The following is a 22,997-nucleotide window of genomic DNA, read 5'->3' on the forward strand; positions in this document are numbered from 1 at the left end:
GAGGTCCTATTTCTGAGGTCCTATTGCTGAGGTCACAATGCTGAGGTCACAATGCTGAGGTCTTTTTCCTGAGGTCCTATTGCTGAGGTCACAATGCTGAGGTACAATTGCTGAGGTCACAAGGCTGAGATTACGATGCTGAGGTCCTACTGCTGAGGTCCTACTGCTGAGGTCCTACTGCTGAGGGCCTATTGCTGAGGTCACAATGCTGAGGTCCTATTTCTGAGGTACTATTGCTGAGGTCACAATGCTGAGGTCCTATTGCTGATGTCCTATTCCTGAGGTACTATTGCTGAAGTCACAACGCTGAGGTCACAATGCTGAGGTCTAATGGCTGAGGTCCTATGGCTGAGGTCCTATTGCTGAGGTCACAATGCTTATGTCCTATTGCTGAGATCACAATGCTGAGTTCCTATTGCTGAGGTCACAATGCTGAGGTACAATTGCTGAGGTCACAAGGCTGAGATTACGATGCTGAGGTCCTACTGCTGAGGTCCTATTGCTGAGGGCCTATTCCTGAGGTCACAATGCTGAGGTCCTATTTCTGAGGTACTATTGCTGAGGTCACAATGCTGAGGTCACAATGCTGAGGTCACAATGCTGAGGTCCTATTGCTGAGGTCCTATTGCTGAGGTCCTATTGCTGAGGTCCTATTGCTGAGGTCACAATGCTGAGGTCACAATGCTGAGGTCACAATGCTGAGGTCTTATCCCTGAAGTCCTATTGCTGAGGTCACAATGCTTAGGTCCTATTGCTGAGGTCACAATGCTGAGGTCCTATTGCTGAGGTCCTATTGCTGAGGTCACAATGCTGAGGTCCTATTGCTGAGGTCCTATTTCTGAGGTCACAATGCAGAGGTCACAATGCTGAGGTCCTATTGCTGAGGTCCTATGGCTGAGGTCCTATTGCGGAGGTCACAATGTGGAGGTCCTATTGCTGAGGTCACAATGCTGAGGTCCTATTGCTGATGTCCTATTCCTGAGGTCCTATTGCTGAGGTCACAATGCTGAGGTCCTACTGCTGAGGTCCTATTGCTGAGGTCCTATTTCTGAGGTCCTATTGCTGAGATGGTCTTGCTGAAGTCCTATTGCTGAGGTCCTATTGCTGAGGTCCTATTGCTGTGGTTCTATTGCTGAGGTGACAATGCTGAGGTCCTATAGCTGAGGTCCTATAGCTGAGGTCCTATAGCTGAGGTCCTATAGCTGAGGTCCTATTGCTGAGGTCCTATTGCTGAGGTCACAATGCTGTGGTCACAATGCTGAGGTCCTATTGCTGATGTCCTATTGCTGAGGTCACAATACTTAGGTCCTATTGCTGAGGTCACAATACTGAGATCACAATGCTGAGGTCCTATTGCTGAGGTCACAATGCTGAGGTCCTATTGATGAGGTCACAATGCTGAGGTCCTATTGCTGAGGTGCAATTGCTGAGGTCACAATGCTGAGGTCCTATTGCTGAGGTCCTATTGCTGAGGTCACAGTGCTGAGGTCCTATTGCTGAGGTCACAATTCTGAGGTCACAATGTTGAGGGCTTATTGCTGAGGTCACAATGTTGAGGTCCTATTTCTTAGGTCCTATTGCTGAGGTCACAATGCTGAGGTCACAATGCTGAGGTCACAATGCTGAAGTCCTATTGCTGAGGTCCTATTGCTGAGGTCCTATTACTGAGGTCCTATTGCTGAAGTCACAATGCTGAGGTCCTATTGCTGAGGTCCTATAGCTGAGATCCCATTGCTGAGGTCACAATGCTGAGGTCACAATGCTGAGGTCCTATTGCTGAGGTCACAATGCTGAGGTCTTATTGCTGATGTCACAATTCTGAGGTCCTATTGCTGAGGTCCTATTGCTGAGGACACAATGCTAAGGTCACAATTCTGAGGTCCTATTGCTGAGGTCCTATTGCTGAGGTCCTATTGCTGAGGTCACAATGCTGAGGTCCTATTGCTGATGTCCTATTCCTGAGGTCCTATTGCTGAAGTCACAATGCTGAGGTCTTATGTCTGAGGTCCTATGGCTGAGGTCCTATTGCTGAGGTCACAATGCTGAGGTCCTTATGCTGAGGTCCTATGCGTAGGTCCTATTGCTGAGGTCCTATTGCTGAAGTCACAATGCTGAGGTCCTATTGCTGAGGTCCTATAGCTGAGATCCTATTGCTGAGGTCACAATGCTGATTTCACAATACTGAGGTCCTATTGCTGAGGTCACAATGCTGAAGTCCTATTGATGAGGTCCTATTCCTGAGGTCCTATTGCTGAGGTCCTATTGCTGAGGTCAAAATGCTGACGTCCTATTGCTGAGGTCACAATGCTGAGGTCATATTGCTGAGGTCCTATTGCTATGGTCCTATTGCTGAGGTCTATTGCTGAGGTCCTATTGCTGAGGTCACAATTCTGAGGTCACAATTCTGAGGTCCTATTGCTGAGGTCCTATTGCTGAGGTCCTATAGCTGAAATCCCATTGCTGAGGTCACAATGCTGAGGTCGCAATGCTGAGGTCCTATTGCTGAGGTCCTATGGCTGAGGTCCTATTGCTGAGGTCCTATGGCTGAGGTCCTATTGCTGAGGTCAAAATGCTGAGGTCAAAATGCTGAGGTCACAATGCTGAGGTCACAATGTTGAGGGCTTATTGCTGAGGTCACAATGCTGAGGTCCTATTGCTGAGGTCCTATTGCTGAAGTCACAATGCTGAGGTCCTATTGCTGAGGTCTTATAGCTGAGATCCTATTGCTGAGGTCCTATTGCTGAGGTCCTATTGCTGAACTCACAACGCTGAGGTCCTACTGCTGAGGTCCTACCGCTGAGGTCCTACTGCTGAGGGCCTATTGCTGAGGTCACAATGCTGAGGTCCTATTTCTGAGGTACTATTGCTGAGGTCACAATGCTGAGGTCCTATTGCTGAGGTACAATTGCTGAGGTCACAAGGCTGAGATTACGATGCTGAGGTCCTACTGCTGAGGTCCTACTGCTGAGGTCCTACTGCTTTGGTCCTACTGCTGAGGGCCTATTGCTGAGGTCACAATGCTGAGGTCCTATTTCTGAGGTACTATTGCTGAGGTCACAATGCTGAGGTCACAATGCTGAGGTCCTATTGCTGAGGTCACAATGCTGAGGTACAATTGCTGAGGTCACAAGGCTGAGATTACGATGCTGAGGTCACAATGCTGAGGTCCTACTGCTGAGGGCCTATTGCTGAGGTCACAATGCTGATGTCCTATATCTGAGGTACTATTGCTGAGGTCACAATGCTGAGGTCACAATGCTGAGGTCCTATTGATGAGGTCCTATTGCTGAGGTCACAATGCTGAGGTCACAATGCTGAGGTCTTTTTCCTGAGGTCCTATTGCTGAGGTCAGAATGCGGAGGTACAATTGCTGAGGTCACAAGGCTGAGATTACGATGCTGAGGTCCTACTGCTGAGGTCCTACTGCTGAGGTCCTACTGCTGAGGGCCTATTGCTGAGGTCACAATGCTGAGGTCCTATTTCTGAGGTACTATTGCTGAGGTCACAATGCTGAGGTCCTATTGCTGATGTCCTATTCCTGAGGTACTATTGCTGAATTCACAACGCTGAGGTCACAATGCTGTGGTCTAATGGCTGAGGTCCTATGGCTGAGGTCCTATTGCTGAGGTCACAATGCTTACGTCCTATTGCTGAGATCACAATGCTGAGGTTCTATTGCTGAGGTCACAATGCTGAGGTACAATTGCTGAGGTCACAAGGCTGAGATTACGATGCTGTGGTCCTACTGGTGAGGTCCTACTGCTGAGGTCCTATTGCTTAGGGCCTATTCCTGAGGTCACAATGCTGAGGTCCTATTTCTGAGGTACTATTGCTGAGGTCACAATGCTGAGGTCACAATGCTGAGGTCCTATTTCTGAGGTCCTATTGCTGAGGTCACAATGCTGAGGTCATTTTCCTGAGGTCCTATTGCTGAGGTCACAATGCTGAGGTACAATTGCTGAGGTCACAAGGCTGAGATTACGATGCTGAGGTCCTACTGCTGAGGTCCTATTGCTGAGGTCACAATGCTGAGGTCCTATTTCTGAGGTACTATTGCTGAGGTCACAATGCTGAGGTCCTATTGCTGATGTCCTATTCCTGAGGTACTATTGCTGAAGTCACAACGCTGAGGTCACAATGCTGAGGTCTAATGGCTGAGGTCCTATGGCTGAGGTCCTATTGCTGAGGTCAAAATGCTGACGTCCTATTGCTGAGGTCACAATGCTGAGGTCATATTGCTGAGGTCCTATTGCTATGGTCCTATTGCTGAGGTCTATTGCTGAGGTCCTATTGCTGAGGTCACAATTCTGAGGTCACAATTCTGAGGTCCTATTGCTGAGGTCCTATTGCTGAGGTCCTATAGCTGAGATCCTATTGCTGAGGTCACAATGCTGATTTCACAATACTGAGGTCCTATTGCTGAGGTCACAATGCTGAAGTCCTATTGATGAGGTCCTATTCCTGAGGTCCTATTGCTGAGGTCCTATTGCTGAGGTCAAAATGCTGACGTCCTATTGCTGAGGTCACAATGCTGAGGTCATATTGCTGAGGTCCTATTGCTATGGTCCTATTGCTGAGGTCTATTGCTGAGGTCCTATTGCTGAGGTCACAATTCTGAGGTCACAATTCTGAGGTCCTATTGCTGAGGTCCTATTGCTGAGGTCCTATAGCTGAAATCCCATTGCTGAGGTCACAATGCTGAGGTCGCAATGCTGAGGTCCTATTGCTGAGGTCCTATGGCTGAGGTCCTATTGCTGAGGTCCTATGGCTGAGGTCCTATTGCTGAGGTCAAAATGCTGAGGTCAAAATGCTGAGGTCACAATGCTGAGGTCACAATGTTGAGGGCTTATTGCTGAGGTCACAATGCTGAGGTCCTATTGCTGAGGTCCTATTGCTGAAGTCACAATGCTGAGGTCCTATTGCTGAGGTCTTATAGCTGAGATCCTATTGCTGAGGTCCTATTGCTGAGGTCCTATTGCTGAACTCACAACGCTGAGGTCCTACTGCTGAGGTCCTACCGCTGAGGTCCTACTGCTGAGGGCCTATTGCTGAGGTCACAATGCTGAGGTCCTATTTCTGAGGTACTATTGCTGAGGTCACAATGCTGAGGTCCTATTGCTGAGGTACAATTGCTGAGGTCACAAGGCTGAGATTACGATGCTGAGGTCCTACTGCTGAGGTCCTACTGCTGAGGTCCTACTGCTTTGGTCCTACTGCTGAGGGCCTATTGCTGAGGTAACAATGCTGAGGTCCTATTTCTGAGGTACTATTGCTGAGGTCACAATGCTGAGGTCACAATGCTGAGGTCCTATTGCTGAGGTCACAATGCTGAGGTACAATTGCTGAGGTCACAAGGCTGAGATTACGATGCTGAGGTCACAATGCTGAGGTCCTACTGCTGAGGGCCTATTGCTGAGGTCACAATGCTGATGTCCTATATCTGAGGTACTATTGCTGAGGTCACAATGCTGAGGTCACAATGCTGAGGTCCTATTGATGAGGTCCTATTGCTGAGGTCACAATGCTGAGGTCACAATGCTGAGGTCTTTTTCCTGAGGTCCTATTGCTGAGGTCAGAATGCGGAGGTACAATTGCTGAGGTCACAAGGCTGAGATTACGATGCTGAGGTCCTACTGCTGAGGTCCTACTGCTGAGGTCCTACTGCTGAGGGCCTATTGCTGAGGTCACAATGCTGAGGTCCTATTTCTGAGGTACTATTGCTGAGGTCACAATGCTGAGGTCCTATTGCTGATGTCCTATTCCTGAGGTACTATTGCTGAATTCACAACGCTGAGGTCACAATGCTGTGGTCTAATGGCTGAGGTCCTATGGCTGAGGTCCTATTGCTGAGGTCACAATGCTTACGTCCTATTGCTGAGATCACAATGCTGAGGTTCTATTGCTGAGGTCACAATGCTGAGGTACAATTGCTGAGGTCACAAGGCTGAGATTACGATGCTGTGGTCCTACTGGTGAGGTCCTACTGCTGAGGTCCTATTGCTTAGGGCCTATTCCTGAGGTCACAATGCTGAGGTCCTATTTCTGAGGTACTATTGCTGAGGTCACAATGCTGAGGTCACAATGCTGAGGTCCTATTTCTGAGGTCCTATTGCTGAGGTCACAATGCTGAGGTCATTTTCCTGAGGTCCTATTGCTGAGGTCACAATGCTGAGGTACAATTGCTGAGGTCACAAGGCTGAGATTACGATGCTGAGGTCCTACTGCTGAGGTCCTATTGCTGAGGTCACAATGCTGAGGTCCTATTTCTGAGGTACTATTGCTGAGGTCACAATGCTGAGGTCCTATTGCTGATGTCCTATTCCTGAGGTACTATTGCTGAAGTCACAACGCTGAGGTCACAATGCTGAGGTCTAATGGCTGAGGTCCTATGGCTGAGGTCCTATTGCTGAGGTCAAAATGCTGACGTCCTATTGCTGAGGTCACAATGCTGAGGTCATATTGCTGAGGTCCTATTGCTATGGTCCTATTGCTGAGGTCTATTGCTGAGGTCCTATTGCTGAGGTCACAATTCTGAGGTCACAATTCTGAGGTCCTATTGCTGAGGTCCTATTGCTGAGGTCCTATAGCTGAAATCCCATTGCTGAGGTCACAATGCTGAGGTCGCAATGCTGAGGTCCTATTGCTGAGGTCCTATGGCTGAGGTCCTATTGCTGAGGTCCTATGGCTGAGGTCCTATTGCTGAGGTAAAAATGCTGAGGTCAAAATGCTGAGGTCACAATGCTGAGGTCACAATGTTGAGGGCTTATTGCTGAGGTCACAATGCTGAGGTCCTATTGCTGAGGTCCTATTGCTGAAGTCACAATGCTGAGGTCCTATTGCTGAGGTCTTATAGCTGAGATCCTATTGCTGAGGTCCTATTGCTGAGGTCCTATTGCTGAACTCACAACGCTGAGGTCCTACTGCTGAGGTCCTACCGCTGAGGTCCTACTGCTGAGGGCCTATTGCTGAGGTCACAATGCTGAGGTCCTATTTCTGAGGTACTATTGCTGAGGTCACAATGCTGAGGTCCTATTGCTGAGGTACAATTGCTGAGGTCACAAGGCTGAGATTACGATGCTGAGGTCCTACTGCTGAGGTCCTACTGCTGAGGTCCTACTGCTGAGGGCCTATTGCTGAGGTCACAATGCTGAGGTCCTATTTCTGAGGTACTATTGCTGAGGTCACAATGCTGAGGTCACAATGCTGAGGTCCTATTGCTGAGGTCACAATGCTGAGGTACAATTGCTGAGGTCACAAGGCTGAGATTACGATGCTGAGGTCACAATGCTGAGGTCCTACTGCTGAGGGCCTATTGCTGAGGTCACAATGCTGATGTCCTATATCTGAGGTACTATTGCTGAGGTCACAATGCTGAGGTCACAATGCTGAGGTCCTATTGATGAGGTCCTATTGCTGAGGTCACAATGCTGAGGTCACAATGCTGAGGTCTTTTTCCTGAGGTCCTATTGCTGAGGTCAGAATGCGGAGGTACAATTGCTGAGGTCACAAGGCTGAGATTACGATGCTGAGGTCCTACTGCTGAGGTCCTACTGCTGAGGTCCTACTGCTGAGGGCCTATTGCTGAGGTCACAATGCTGAGGTCCTATTGCTGATGTCCTATTCCTGAGGTACTATTGCTGAATTCACAACGCTGAGGTCACAATGCTGTGGTCTAATGGCTGAGGTCCTATGGCTGAGGTCCTATTGCTGAGGTCACAATGCTTACGTCCTATTGCTGAGATCACAATGCTGAGGTTCTATTGCTGAGGTCACAATGCTGAGGTACAATTGCTGAGGTCACAAGGCTGAGATTACGATGCTGTGGTCCTACTGGTGAGGTCCTACTGCTGAGGTCCTATTGCTTAGGGCCTATTCCTGAGGTCACAATGCTGAGGTCCTATTTCTGAGGTACTATTGCTGAGGTCACAATGCTGAGGTCACAATGCTGAGGTCCTATTTCTGAGGTCCTATTGCTGAGGTCACAATGCTGAGGTCACAATGCTGAGGTCTTTTTCCTGAGGTCCTATTGCTGAGGTCACAATGCTGAGGTACAATTGCTGAGGTCACAAGGCTGAGATTACGATGCTGAGGTCCTACTGCTGAGGTCCTATTGCTGAGGTCACAATGCTGAGGTCCTATTTCTGAGGTACTATTGCTGAGGTCACAATGCTGAGGTCCTATTGCTGATGTCCTATTCCTGAGGTACTATTGCTGAAGTCACAACGCTGAGGTCACAATGCTGAGGTCTAATGGCTGAGGTCCTATGGCTGAGGTCCTATTGCTGAGGTCACAATGCTTATGTCCTATTGCTGAGATCACAATGCAGAGTTCCTATTGCTGAGGTCACAATGCTGAGGTACAATTGCTGAGGTCACAAGGCTGAGATTACGATGCTGAGGTCCTACTGCTGAGGTCCTATTGCTGAGGGCCTATTCCTGAGGTCACAATGCTGAGGTCCTATTTCTGAGGTCACAATGCTGAGGTCACAATGCTGAGGTCACAATGCTGAGGTCCTATTGCTGAGGTCCTATTGCTGAGGTCCTATTGCTGAGGTCCTATTGCTGAGGTCACAATGCTGAGGTCACAATTCTGAGGTCACAATGCTGAGGTCACAATGCTGAGGTCTTATCCCTGAAGTCCTATTGCTGAGGTCACAATGCTTAGGTCCTATTGCTGAGGTCACCATGCTGAGGTCCTATTGCTGAGGTCCTATTGCTGAGGTCACAATGCTGAGGTCCTATTGCTGAGGTCCTATTTCTGAGGTCACAATGCAGAGGTCACAATGCTGAGGTCCTATTGCTGAGGTCCTATGGCTGAGGTCCTATTGCGGAGGTCACAATGTGGAGGTCCTATTGCTGAGGTCACAATGCTGAGGTCCTATTGCTGATGTCCTATTCCTGAGGTCCTATTGCTGAGGTCACAATGCTGAGGTCCTACTGCTGAGGTCCTATTGCTGAGGTCCTATTTCTGAGGTCCTATTGCTGAGATGGTCTTGCTGAAGTCCTATTGCTGAGGTCCTATTGCTGAGGTCCTATTGCTGAGGTCCTATTGCTGTGGTCCTATTGCTGAGGTGACAATGCTGAGGTCCTATAGCTGAGGTCCTATATCTGAGGTCCTATAGCTGAGGTCCTATAGCTGAGGTCCTATAGCTGAGGTCCTATTGCTGAGGTCCTATTGCTGAGGTCACAATGCTGTGGTCACAATGCTGAGGTCCTATTGCTGATGTCCTATTGCTGAGGTCACAATACTTAGGTCCTATTGCTGAGGTCACAATACTGAGATCACAATGCTGAGGTCCTATTGCTGAGGTCACAATGCTGAGGTCCTATTGATGAGGTCACAATGCTGAGGTCCTATTGCTGAGGTGCAATTGCTGACGTCACAATGCTGAGGTCCTATTGCTGAGGTCCTATTGCTGAGGTCACAGTGCTGAGGTCCTATTGCTGAGGTCACAATTCTGAGGTCACAATGTTGAGGGCTTATTGCTGAGGTCACAATGTTGAGGTCCTATTTCTTAGGTCCTATTGCTGAGGTCACAATGCTGAGGTCACAATGCTGAGGTCACAATGCTGAAGTCCTATTGCTGATGTCCTATTGCTGAGGTCCTATTACTGAGGTCCTATTGCTGAAGTCACAATGCTGAGGTCCTATTGCTGAGGTCCTATAGCTGAGATCCCATTGCTGAGGTCACAATGCTGAGGTCACAATGCTGAGGTCCTATTGCTGAGGTCCTATTTCTTAGGTCCTATTGCTGAGGTCACAATGCTGAGGTCCTATTGCTGAGGTCACAATGCTGAGGTCTTATTGCTGATGTCACAATTCTGAGGTCCTATTGCTGAGGTCCTATTGCTGAGGACACAATGCTAAGGTCACAATTCTGAGGTCCTATTGCTGAGGTCCTATTGCTGAGGTCCTATTGCTGAGGTCACAATGCTGAGGTCCTATTGCTGATGTCCTATTCCTGAGGTCCTATTGCTGAAGTCACAATGCTGAGGTCTTATGTCTGAGGTCCTATGGCTGAGGTCCTATTGCTGATGTCACAATGCTGAGGTCCTTATGCTGAGGTCCTATGCGTAGGTCCTATTGCTGAGGTCCTATTGCTGAAGTCACAATGCTGAGGTCCTATTGCTGAGGTCCTATAGCTGAGATCCTATTGCTGAGGTCACAATGCTGATTTCACAATACTGAGGTCCTATTGCTGAGGTCACAATGCTGAAGTCCTATTGATGAGGTCCTATTCCTGAGGTCCTATTGCTGAGGTCCTATTGCTGAGGTCAAAATGCTGACGTCCTATTGCTGAGGTCACAATGCTGAGGTCATATTGCTGAGGTCCTATTGCTATGGTCCTATTGCTGAGGTCTATTGCTGAGGTCCTATTGCTGAGGTCACAATTCTGAGGTCACAATTCTGAGGTCCTATTGCTGAGGTCCTATAGCTGAAATCCCATTGCTGAGGTCACAATGCTGAGGTCCTATTCCTGAGGTCCTATGGCTGAGGTCCTATGGCTGAGGTCCTATGGCTGAGGTCCTATGGCTGAGGTCCTATTGCTGAGGTCCTATTGCTGAGGTCCTATTGCTGAGGTCCTATTGCTGAGGTCAAAATGCTGAGGTCAAAATGCTGAGGTCACAATGCTGAGGTCACAATGTTGAGGGCTTATTGCTGAGGTCACAATGCTGAGGTCCTATTGCTGAGGTCCTATTGCTGAAGTCACAATGCTGAGGTCCTATTGCTGAGGTCTTATAGCTGAGATCCTATTGCTGAGGTCACAATGCTGAGGTCACAATGCTGAGGTCCTATTGCTGAGGTCCTATTGCTGAGGTCACAGTGCTGAGGTCCTATTGCTGAGGTCACAATGCTGAGGTCACAATGTTGAGGGCTTATTGCTGAGGTCACAATGCTGATGTCCTATTGCTGAGGTCAGAATGCTGAGGTCACAATGCTGAGGTCACAATGCTGAGGTCACAATGCTGAGGTGCTATTGCTGAGGTCCTATTGCTGAGGTCTCAATGCTGAAGTCCTATTGCTGAGGTCCTATAGCTGAGGTCCTATAGCAGAGATCCTATTGCTGAGGTCACAATGCTGAGGTCCTATTGCTGAGGTCACAATGTTGAGGTCCTATTTCTTAGGTCCTATTGCTGAGGTCACAATGCTGAGGTCAGAATGCTGAGGTCCTATTGCTGAGGTCCTATTGCTGAGGTCACAATGTTGAGGTCCTATTTCTTAGGTCCTATTGCTGAGGTCACAATGCTGAGGTCCTATTGCTGAGGTCACAATGCTGAGGTCTTATTGCTGATGTCACAATGCTGAGGTCCTATTGCTGAGGTCCTATTGCTGAGGTCACAATGTTGAGGTCCTATTTCTTAGGTCCTATTGCTGAGGTCACAATGCTGAGGTCAGAATGCGGAGGTACAATTGCTGAGGTCACAAGGCTGAGATTACGATGCTGAGGTCCTACTGCTGAGGTCCTACTGCTGAGGTCCTACTGCTGAGGGCCTATTGCTGAGGTCACAATGCTGAGGTCCTATTTCTGAGGTACTATTGCTGAGGTCACAATGCTGAGGTCCTATTGATGATGTCCTATTCCTGAGGTACTATTGCTGAATTCACAATGCTGAGGTCACAATGCTGTGGTCTAATGGCTGAGGTCCTATGGCTGAGGTCCTATTGCTGAGGTCACAATGCTTACGTCCTATTGCTGAGATCACAATGCTGAGGTTCTATTGCTGAGGTCACAATGCTGAGGTACAATTGCTGAGGTCACAAGGCTGAGATTACGATGCTGAGGTCCTACTGGTCAGGTCCTACTGCTGAGGTCCTATTGCTTAGGGCCTATTCCTGAGGTCACAATGCTGAGGTCCTATTTCTGAGGTACTATTGCTGAGGTCACAATGCTGAGGTCACAATGCTGAGGTCCTATTTCTGAGGTCCTATTGCTGAGGTCACAATGCTGAGGTCACAATTCTGAGGTCTTTTTCCTGAGGTCCTATTGCTGAGGTCACAATGCTGAGGTACAATTGCTGAGGTCACAAGGCTGAGATTACGATGCTGAGGTCCTACTGCTGAGGTCCTACTGCTGAGGTCCTACTGCTGAGGGCCTATTGCTGAGGTCACAATGCTGAGGTCCTATTTCTGAGGTACTATTGCTGAGGTCACAATGCTGAGGTCCTATTGCTGATGTCCTATTCCTGAGGTACTATTGCTGAAGTCACAACGCTGAGGTCACAATGCTGAGGTCTAATGGCTGAGGTCCTATGGCTGAGGTCCTATTGCTGAGGTCACAATGCTTATGTCCTATTGCTGAGATCACAATGCTGAGTTCCTATTGCTGAGGTCACAATGCTGAGGTACAATTGCTGAGGTCACAAGGCTGAGATTACGATGCTGAGGTCCTACTGCTGAGGTCCTATTGCTGAGGGCCTATTCCTGAGGTCACAATGCTGAGGTCCTATTTCTGAGGTACTATTGCTGAGGTCACAATGCTGAGGTCACAATGCTGAGGTCACAATGCTGAGGTCCTATTGCTGAGGTCCTATTGCTGAGGTCCTATTGCTGAGGTCCTATTGCTGAGGTCACAATGCTGAGGTCCTATTGCTGAGGTCACAATGCTGAGGTCTTATCCCTGAAGTCCTATTGCTGAGGTCACAATGCTTAGGTCCTATTGCTGAGGTCACAATGCTGAGGTCCTATTGCTGAGGTCCTATTGCTGAGGTCACAATGCTGAGGTCCTATTGCTGAGGTCCTATTTCTGAGGTCACAATGCAGAGGTCACAATGCTGAGGTCCTATTGCTGAGGTCCTATGGCTGAGGTCCTATTGCGGAGGTCACAATGTGGAGGTCCTATTGCTGAGGTCACAATGCTGAGGTCCTATTGCTGATGTCCTATTCCTGAGGTCCTATTGCTGAGGTCACAATGCTGAGGTCCTACTGCTGAGGTCCTATTGCTGAGGTCCTATTTCTGAGGTCCTATTGCTGAGATGGTCTTGCTGAAGTCCTATTGCTGAGGTCCTATTGCTGAGGTCCTATTGCTGTGGTTCTATTGCTGAGGTGACAATGCTGAGGTCCTATAGCTGAGGTCCTATAGCTGAGGTCCTATAGCTGAGGTCCTATAGCTGAGGTCCTATTGCTGAGGTCCTATTGCTGAGGTCACAATGCTGTGGTCACAATGCTGAGGTCCTATTGCTGATGTCCTATTGCTGAGGTCACAATACTTAGGTCCTATTGCTGAGGTCACAATACTGAGATCACAATGCTGAGGTCCTATTGCTGAGGTCACAATGCTGAGGTCCTATTGATGAGGTCACAATGCTGAGGTCCTATTGCTGAGGTGCAATTGCTGAGGTCACAATGCTGAGGTCCTATTGCTGAGGTCCTATTGCTGAGGTCACAGTGCTGAGGTCCTATTGCTGAGGTCACAATTCTGAGGTCACAATGTTGAGGGCTTATTGCTGAGGTCACAATGTTGAGGTCCTATTTCTTAGGTCCTATTGCTGAGGTCACAATGCTGAGGTCACAATGCTGAGGTCACAATGCTGAAGTCCTATTGCTGAAGTCCTATTGCTGAGGTCCTATTACTGAGGTCCTATTGCTGAAGTCACAATGCTGAGGTCCTATTGCTGAGGTCCTATAGCTGAGATCCCATTGCTGAGGTCACAATGCTGAGGTCACAATGCTGAGGTCCTATTGCTGAGGTCACAATGCTGAGGTCTTATTGCTGATGTCACAATTCTGAGGTCCTATTGCTGAGGTCCTATTGCTGAGGACACAATGCTAAGGTCACAATTCTGAGGTCCTATTGCTGAGGTCCTATTGCTGAGGTCCTATTGCTGAGGTCACAATGCTGAGGTCCTATTGCTGATGTCCTATTCCTGAGGTCCTATTGCTGAAGTCACAATGCTGAGGTCTTATGTCTGAGGTCCTATGGCTGAGGTCCTATTGCTGAGGTCACAATGCTGAGGTCCTTATGCTGAGGTCCTATGCGTAGGTCCTATTGCTGAGGTCCTATTGCTGAAGTCACAATGCTGAGGTCCTATTGCTGAGGTCCTATAGCTGAGATCCTATTGCTGAGGTCACAATGCTGATTTCACAATACTGAGGTCCTATTGCTGAGGTCACAATGCTGAAGTCCTATTGATGAGGTCCTATTCCTGAGGTCCTATTGCTGAGGTCCTATTGCTGAGGTCAAAATGCTGACGTCCTATTGCTGAGGTCACAATGCTGAGGTCATATTGCTGAGGTCCTATTGCTATGGTCCTATTGCTGAGGTCTATTGCTGAGGTCCTATTGCTGAGGTCACAATTCTGAGGTCACAATTCTGAGGTCCTATTGCTGAGGTCCTATTGCTGAGGTCCTACTGCTGAGGGCCTATTGCTGAGGTCACAATGCTGAGGTCCTATTTCTGAGGTACTATTGCTGAGGTCACAATGCTGAGGTCCTATTGCTGAGGTACAATTGCTGAGGTCACAAGGCTGAGATTACGATGCTGAGGTCCTACTGCTGAGGTCCTACTGCTGAGGTCCTACTGCTGAGGGCCTATTGCTGAGGTCACAATGCTGAGGTCCTATTTCTGAGGTACTATTGCTGAGGTCACAATGCTGAGGTCACAATGCTGAGGTCCTATTGCTGAGGTCACAATGCTGAGGTACAATTGCTGAGGTCACAAGGCTGAGATTACGATGCTGAGGTCACAATGCTGAGGTCCTACTGCTGAGGGCCTATTGCTGAGGTCACAATGCTGATGTCCTATATCTGAGGTACTATTGCTGAGGTCACAATGCTGAGGTCACAATGCTGAGGTCCTATTGATGAGGTCCTATTGCTGAGGTCACAATGCTGAGGTCACAATGCTGAGGTCTTTTTCCTGAGGTCCTATTGCTGAGGTCAGAATGCGGAGGTACAATTGCTGAGGTCACAAGGCTGAGATTACGATGCTGAGGTCCTACTGCTGAGGTCCTACTGCTGAGGTCCTACTGCTGAGGGCCTATTGCTGAGGTCACAATGCTGAGGTCCTATTTCTGAGGTACTATTGCTGAGGTCACAATGCTGAGGTCCTATTGCTGATGTCCTATTCCTGAGGTACTATTGCTGAATTCACAACGCTGAGGTCACAATGCTGTGGTCTAATGGCTGAGGTCCTATGGCTGAGGTCCTATTGCTGAGGTCACAATGCTTACGTCCTATTGCTGAGATCACAATGCTGAGGTTCTATTGCTGAGGTCACAATGCTGAGGTACAATTGCTGAGGTCACAAGGCTGAGATTACGATGCTGTCGTCCTACTGGTGAGGTCCTACTGCTGAGGTCCTATTGCTTAGGGCCTATTCCTGAGGTCACAATGCTGAGGTCCTATTTCTGAGGTACTATTGCTGAGGTCACAATGCTGAGGTCACAATGCTGAGGTCCTATTTCTGAGGTCCTATTGCTGAGGTCACAATGCTGAGGTCACAATGCTGAGGTCTTTTTCCTGAGGTCCTATTGCTGAGGTCACAATGCTGAGGTACAATTGCTGAGGTCACAAGGCTGAGATTACGATGCTGAGGTCCTACTGCTGAGGTCCTATTGCTGAGGTCACAATGCTGAGGTCCTATTTCTGAGGTACTATTGCTGAGGTCACAATGCTGAGGTCCTATTGCTGATGTCCTATTCCTGAGGTACTATTGCTGAAGTCACAACGCTGAGGTCACAATGCTGAGGTCTAATGGCTGAGGTCCTATGGCTGAGGTCCTATTGCTGAGGTCACAATGCTTATGTCCTATTGCTGAGATCACAATGCAGAGTTCCTATTGCTGAGGTCACAATGCTGAGGTACAATTGCTGAGGTCACAAGGCTGAGATTACGATGCTGAGGTCCTACTGCTGAGGTCCTATTGCTGAGGGCCTATTCCTGAGGTCACAATGCTGAGGTCCTATTTCTGAGGTCACAATGCTGAGGTCACAATGCTGAGGTCACAATGCTGAGGTCCTATTGCTGAGGTCCTATTGCTGAGGTCCTATTGCTGAGGTCCTATTGCTGAGGTCACAATGCTGAGGTCACAATTCTGAGGTCACAATGCTGAGGTCACAATGCTGAGGTCTTATCCCTGAAGTCCTATTGCTGAGGTCACAATGCTTAGGTCCTATTGCTGAGGTCACAATGCTGAGGTCCTATTGCTGAGGTCCTATTGCTGAGGTCACAATGCTGAGGTCCTATTGCTGAGGTCCTATTTCTGAGGTCACAATGCAGAGGTCACAATGCTGAGGTCCTATTGCTGAGGTCCTATGGCTGAGGTCCTATTGCGGAGGTCACAATGTGGAGGTCCTATTGCTGAGGTCACAATGCTGAGGTCCTATTGCTGATGTCCTATTCCTGAGGTCCTATTGCTGAGGTCACAATGCTGAGGTCCTACTGCTGAGGTCCTATTGCTGAGGTCCTATTTCTGAGGTCCTATTGCTGAGATGGTCTTGCTGAAGTCCTATTGCTGAGGTCCTATTGCTGAGGTCCTATTGCTGTGGTCCTATTGCTGAGGTGACAATGCTGAGGTCCTATAGCTGAGGTCCTATATCTGAGGTCCTATAGCTGAGGTCCTATAGCTGAGGTCCTATTGCTGAGGTCCTATTGCTGAGGTCACAATGCTGTGGTCACAATGCTGAGGTCCTATTGCTGATGTCCTATTGCTGAGGTCACAATACTTAGGTCCTATTGCTGAGGTCACAATACTGAGATCACAATGCTGAGGTCCTATTGCTGAGGTCACAATGCTGAGGTCCTATTGATGAGGTCACAATGCTGAGGTCCTATTGCTGAGGTGCAATTGCTGACGTCACAATGCTGAGGTCCTATTGCTGAGGTCCTATTGCTGAGGTCACAGTGCTGAGGTCCTATTGCTGAGGTCACAATTCTGAGGTCACAATGTTGAGGGCTTATTGCTGAGGTCACAATGTTGAGGTCCTATTTCTTAGGTCCTATTGCTGAGGTCACAATGCTGAGGTCACAATGCTGAGGTCACAATGCTGAAGTCCTATTGCTGATGTCCTATTGCTGAGGTCCTATTACTGAGGTCCTATTGCTGAAGTCACAATGCTGAGGTCCTATTGCTGAGGTCCTATAGCTGAGATCCCATTGCTGAGGTCACAATGCTGAGGTCACAATGCTGAGGTCCTATTGCTGAGGTCCTATTTCTTAGGTCCTATTGCTGAGGTCACAATGCTGAGGTCCTATTGCTGAGGTCACAATGCTGAGGTCTTATTGCTGATGTCACAATTCTGAGGTCCTATTGCTGAGGTCCTATTGCTGAGGACACAATGCTAAGGTCACAATTCTGAGGTCCTATTGCTGAGGTCCTATTGCTGAGGTCCTATTGCTGAGGTCACAATGCTGAGGTCCTATTGCTGATGTCCTATTCCTGAGGTCCTATTGCTGAAGTCACAATGCTGAGGTCTTATGTCTGAGGTCCTATGGCTGAGGTCCTATTGCTGATGTCACAATGCTGAGGTCCTTATGCTGAGGTCCTATGCGTAGGTCCTATTGCTGAGGTCCTATTGCTGAAGTCACAATGCTGAGGTCCTATTGCTGAGGTCCTATAGCTGAGATCCTATTGCTGAGGTCACAATGCTGATTTCACAATACTGAGGTCCTATTGCTGAGGTCACAATGCTGAAGTCCTATTGATGAGGTCCTATTCCTGAGGTCCTATTGCTGAGGTCCTATTGCTGAGGTCAAAATGCTGACGTCCTATTGCTGAGGTCACAATGCTGAGGTCATATTGCTGAGGTCCTATTGCTATGGTCCTATTGCTGAGGTCTATTGCTGAGGTCCTATTGCTGAGGTCACAATTCTGAGGTCACAATTCTGAGGTCCTATTGCTGAGGTCCTATAGCTGAAATCCCATTGCTGAGGTCACAATGCTGAGGTCCTATTGCTGAGGTCCTATGGCTGAGGTCCTATGGCTGAGGTCCTATGGCTGAGGTCCTATGGCTGAGGTCCTATTGCTGAGGTCCTATTGCTGAGGTCCTATTGCTGAGGTCAAAATGCTGAGGTCAAAATGCTGAGGTCACAATGCTGAGGTCACAATGTTGAGGGCTTATTGCTGAGGTCACAATGCTGAGGTCCTATTGCTGAGGTCCTATTGCTGAAGTCACAATGCTGAGGTCCTATTGCTGAGGTCTTATAGCTGAGATCCTATTGCTGAGGTCCTATTGCTGAGGTCACAATGCTGAGGTCCTATTGCTGAGGTCCTATTGCTGAGGTCACAGTGCTGAGGTCCTATTGCTGAGGTCACAATGCTGAGGTCACAATGTTGAGGGCTTATTGCTGAGGTCACAATGCTGATGTCCTATTGCTGAGGTCAGAATGCTGAGGTCACAATGCTGAGGTCACAATGCTGAGGTCACAATGCTGAGGTGCTATTGCTGAGGTCCTATTGCTGAGGTCTCAATGCTGAAGTCCTATTGCTGATGTCCTATAGCTGAGGTCCTATAGCAGAGATCCTATTGCTGAGGTCACAATGCTGAGGTCCTATTGCTGAGGTCACAATGTTGAGGTCCTATTTCTTAGGTCCTATTGCTGAGGTCACAATGCTGAGGTCAGAATGCTGAGGTCCTATTGCTGAGGTCCTATTGCTGAGGTCACAATGTTGAGGTCCTATTTCTTAGGTCCTATTGCTGAGGTCACAATGCTGAGGTCCTATTGCTGAGGTCACAATGCTGAGGTCTTATTGCTGATGTCACAATGCTGAGGTCCTATTGCTGAGGTCCTATTGCTGAGGTCACAATGTTGAGGTCCTATTTCTTAGGTCCTATTGCTGAGGTCACAATGCTGAGGTCAGAATGCGGAGGTACAATTGCTGAGGTCACAAGGCTGAGATTACGATGCTGAGGTCCTACTGCTGAGGTCCTACTGCTGAGGTCCTACTGCTGAGGGCCTATTGCTGAGGTCACAATGCTGAGGTCCTATTTCTGAGGTACTATTGCTGAGGTCACAATGCTGAGGTCCTATTGATGATGTCCTATTCCTGAGGTACTATTGCTGAATTCACAATGCTGAGGTCACAATGCTGTGGTCTAATGGCTGAGGTCCTATGGCTGAGGTCCTATTGCTGAGGTCACAATGCTTACGTCCTATTGCTGAGATCACAATGCTGAGGTTCTATTGCTGAGGTCACAATGCTGAGGTACAATTGCTGAGGTCACAAGGCTGAGATTACGATGCTGAGGTCCTACTGGTCAGGTCCTACTGCTGAGGTCCTATTGCTTAGGGCCTATTCCTGAGGTCACAATGCTGAGGTCCTATTTCTGAGGTACTATTGCTGAGGTCACAATGCTGAGGTCACAATGCTGAGGTCCTATTTCTGAGGTCCTATTGCTGAGGTCACAATGCTGAGGTCACAATTCTGAGGTCTTTTTCCTGAGGTCCTATTGCTGAGGTCACAATGCTGAGGTACAATTGCTGAGGTCACAAGGCTGAGATTACGATGCTGAGGTCCTACTGCTGAGGTCCTACTGCTGAGGTCCTACTGCTGAGGGCCTATTGCTGAGGTCACAATGCTGAGGTCCTATTTCTGAGGTACTATTGCTGAGGTCACAATGCTGAGGTCCTATTGCTGATGTCCTATTCCTGAGGTACTATTGCTGAAGTCACAACGCTGAGGTCACAATGCTGAGGTCTAATGGCTGAGGTCCTATGGCTGAGGTCCTATTGCTGAGGTCACAATGCTTATGTCCTATTGCTGAGATCACAATGCTGAGTTCCTATTGCTGAGGTCACAAGGCTGAGATTACGATGCTGAGGTCCTACTGCTGAGGTCCTATTGCTGAGGGCCTATTCCTGAGGTCACAATGCTGAGGTCCTATTTCTGAGGTACTATTGCTGAGGTCACAATGCTGAGGTCACAATGCTGAGGTCACAATGCTGAGGTCCTATTGCTGAGGTCCTATTGCTGAGGTCCTATTGCTGAGGTCCTATTGCTGAGGTCACAATGCTGAGGTCACAATGCTGAGGTCACAATGCTGAGGTCTTATCCCTGAAGTCCTATTGCTGAGGTCACAATGCTTAGGTCCTATTGCTGAGGTCACAATGCTGAGGTCCTATTGCTGAGGTCCTATTGCTGAGGTCACAATGCTGAGGTCCTATTGCTGAGGTCCTATTTCTGAGGTCACAATGCAGAGGTCACAATGCTGAGGTCCTATTGCTGAGGTCCTATGGCTGAGGTCCTATTGCGGAGGTCACAATGTGGAGGTCCTATTGCTGAGGTCACAATGCTGAGGTCCTATTGCTGATGTCCTATTCCTGAGGTCCTATTGCTGAGGTCACAATGCTGAGGTCCTACTGCTGAGGTCCTATTGCTGAGGTCCTATTTCTGAGGTCCTATTGCTGAGATGGTCTTGCTGAAGTCCTATTGCTGAGGTCCTATTGCTGAGGTCCTATTGCTGTGGTTCTATTGCTGAGGTGACAATGCTGAGGTCCTATAGCTGAGGTCCTATAGCTGAGGTCCTATAGCTGAGGTCCTATAGCTGAGGTCCTATTGCTGAGGTCCTATTGCTGAGGTCACAATGCTGTGGTCACAATGCTGAGGTCCTATTGCTGATGTCCTATTGCTGAGGTCACAATACTTAGGTCCTATTGCTGAGGTCACAATACTGAGATCACAATGCTGAGGTCCTATTGCTGAGGTCACAATGCTGAGGTCCTATTGATGAGGTCACAATGCTGAGGTCCTATTGCTGAGGTGCAATTGCTGAGGTCACAATGCTGAGGTCCTATTGCTGAGGTCCTATTGCTGAGGTCACAGTGCTGAGGTCCTATTGCTGAGGTCACAATTCTGAGGTCACAATGTTGAGGGCTTATTGCTGAGGTCACAATGTTGAGGTCCTATTTCTTAGGTCCTATTGCTGAGGTCACAATGCTGAGGTCACAATGCTGAGGTCACAATGCTGAAGTCCTATTGCTGAAGTCCTATTGCTGAGGTCCTATTACTGAGGTCCTATTGCTGAAGTCACAATGCTGAGGTCCTATTGCTGAGGTCCTATAGCTGAGATCCCATTGCTGAGGTCACAATGCTGAGGTCACAATGCTGAGGTCCTATTGCTGAGGTCACAATGCTGAGGTCTTATTGCTGATGTCACAATTCTGAGGTCCTATTGCTGAGGTCCTATTGCTGAGGACACAATGCTAAGGTCACAATTCTGAGGTCCTATTGCTGAGGTCCTATTGCTGAGGTCCTATTGCTGAGGTCACAATGCTGAGGTCCTATTGCTGATGTCCTATTCCTGAGGTCCTATTGCTGAAGTCACAATGCTGAGGTCTTATGTCTGAGGTCCTATGGCTGAGGTCCTATTGCTGAGGTCACAATGCTGAGGTCCTTATGCTGAGGTCCTATGCGTAGGTCCTATTGCTGAGGTCCTATTGCTGAAGTCACAATGCTGAGGTCCTATTGCTGAGGTCCTATAGCTGAGATCCTATTGCTGAGGTCACAATGCTGATTTCACAATACTGAGGTCCTATTGCTGAGGTCACAATGCTGAAGTCCTATTGATGAGGTCCTATTCCTGAGGTCCTATTGCTGAGGTCCTATTGCTGAGGTCAAAATGCTGACGTCCTATTGCTGAGGTCACAATGCTGAGGTCATATTGCTGAGGTCCTATTGCTATGGTCCTATTGCTGAGGTCTATTGCTGAGGTCCTATTGCTGAGGTCACAATTCTGAGGTCACAATTCTGAGGTCCTATTGCTGAGGTCCTATTGCTGAGGTCCTATAGCTGAAATCCCATTGCTGAGGTCACAATGCTGAGGTCGCAATGCTGAGGTCCTATTGCTGAGGTCCTATGGCTGAGGTCCTATTGCTGAGGTCCTATGGCTGAGGTCCTATTGCTGAGGTCAAAATGCTGAGGTCAAAATGCTGAGGTCACAATGCTGAGGTCACAATGTTGAGGGCTTATTGCTGAGGTCACAATGCTGAGGTCCTATTGCTGAGGTCCTATTGCTGAAGTCACAATGCTGAGGTCCTATTGCTGAGGTCTTATAGCTGAGATCCTATTGCTGAGGTCCTATTGCTGAGGTCCTATTGCTGAACTCACAACGCTGAGGTCCTACTGCTGAGGTCCTACCGCTGAGGTCCTACTGCTGAGGGCCTATTGCTGAGGTCACAATGCTGAGGTCCTATTTCTGAGGTACTATTGCTGAGGTCACAATGCTGAGGTCCTATTGCTGAGGTACAATTGCTGAGGTCACAAGGCTGAGATTACGATGCTGAGGTCCTACTGCTGAGGTCCTACTGCTGAGGTCCTACTGCTTTGGTCCTACTGCTGAGGGCCTATTGCTGAGGTCACAATGCTGAGGTCCTATTTCTGAGGTACTATTGCTGAGGTCACAATGCTGAGGTCACAATGCTGAGGTCCTATTGCTGAGGTCACAATGCTGAGGTACAATTGCTGAGGTCACAAGGCTGAGATTACGATGCTGAGGTCACAATGCTGAGGTCCTACTGCTGAGGGCCTATTGCTGAGGTCACAATGCTGATGTCCTATATCTGAGGTACTATTGCTGAGGTCACAATGCTGAGGTCACAATGCTGAGGTCCTATTGATGAGGTCCTATTGCTGAGGTCACAATGCTGAGGTCACAATGCTGAGGTCTTTTTCCTGAGGTCCTATTGCTGAGGTCAGAATGCGGAGGTACAATTGCTGAGGTCACAAGGCTGAGATTACGATGCTGAGGTCCTACTGCTGAGGTCCTACTGCTGAGGTCCTACTGCTGAGGGCCTATTGCTGAGGTCACAATGCTGAGGTCCTATTTCTGAGGTACTATTGCTGAGGTCACAATGCTGAGGTCCTATTGCTGATGTCCTATTCCTGAGGTACTATTGCTGAATTCACAACGCTGAGGTCACAATGCTGTGGTCTAATGGCTGAGGTCCTATGGCTGAGGTCCTATTGCTGAGGTCACAATGCTTACGTCCTATTGCTGAGATCACAATGCTGAGGTTCTATTGCTGAGGTCACAATGCTGAGGTACAATTGCTGAGGTCAC

The sequence above is a fragment of the Anas platyrhynchos genome, chromosome 13 (genome assembly GCF_047663525.1).
Source record: "Anas platyrhynchos isolate ZD024472 breed Pekin duck chromosome 13, IASCAAS_PekinDuck_T2T, whole genome shotgun sequence".
NCBI classification, from domain to species: domain Eukaryota; kingdom Metazoa; phylum Chordata; class Aves; order Anseriformes; family Anatidae; genus Anas; species Anas platyrhynchos.